The following is a 789-nucleotide window of genomic DNA, read 5'->3' as shown; positions in this document are numbered from 1 at the left end:
TATATATATATATATATATGTGTATATATATATAAAGAGGCTCTCTGTAGCAACCCTCAGGGCACCTACTTAGAACCTGGAATTCCATGGGAAATATCCTGAAAATGTTAGTGACCACAGCAAGTCAATCAGAACAGGCCTGAAAATCCAAAGCGGAGTCTGGGAGGAGTGTGTGTGTCCAGGCAGCCTAAAAGCATCCCAAGAAGTGAGATTTGATAAACCAGTTCCGGAAGTGTCCACAGGAAATGGAGCCACTGTCTGGGTCCGGGGTCTAAGGACCCCCAGTTCCGACGGAAGGGCGGGCTTGCGGAGACAGTGGGAACTACTTTTGTTTCTCAAGAACCTGGAATGCTGAGAGTCAAAGGGCTTTATTCCAGGCTGGGGGTGGAAGTTCACACGGAAGAGGAATGAGGAAGGGAAACAGGGGCGGCTGATGAAAAGCGTGATTATCCTGAGCCGGTTCCAAGCTAAGCCAGTGACCCAACACAATGCTGGGAATGCACTGAGCTGTGACCCACTCATATCTCATAACCTCCCCACAGCACAGAGGGCAGATCTGGGTGGGAGGACAGGATTACCAAGGTCCCGTCTTTGAAAACACAAGTGCTGTTGTGTTTGGATGTGGGTATGTGAGCATCAAGAAAACACCTAATTACTCTAGAATCTGGGAACTGCATATTTGGGGATGGCCCAGCTGGGTCCTCACAGGGCCCCAGGTCCTCGCAGAACCTAGTGGTATGGGAGGCCTGGTGCTCTCTCAGCTGTGCTTACCCTGGGCCGGACCTAGCA

Source organism: Rhinopithecus bieti, unplaced genomic scaffold, assembly GCF_001698545.2.
Source record: "Rhinopithecus bieti isolate Rb0 unplaced genomic scaffold, ASM169854v2 scaffold_315, whole genome shotgun sequence".
Taxonomy (NCBI): Eukaryota; Metazoa; Chordata; class Mammalia; order Primates; family Cercopithecidae; genus Rhinopithecus; species Rhinopithecus bieti.
Note: the sequence above shows the minus strand (reverse complement) of the source record.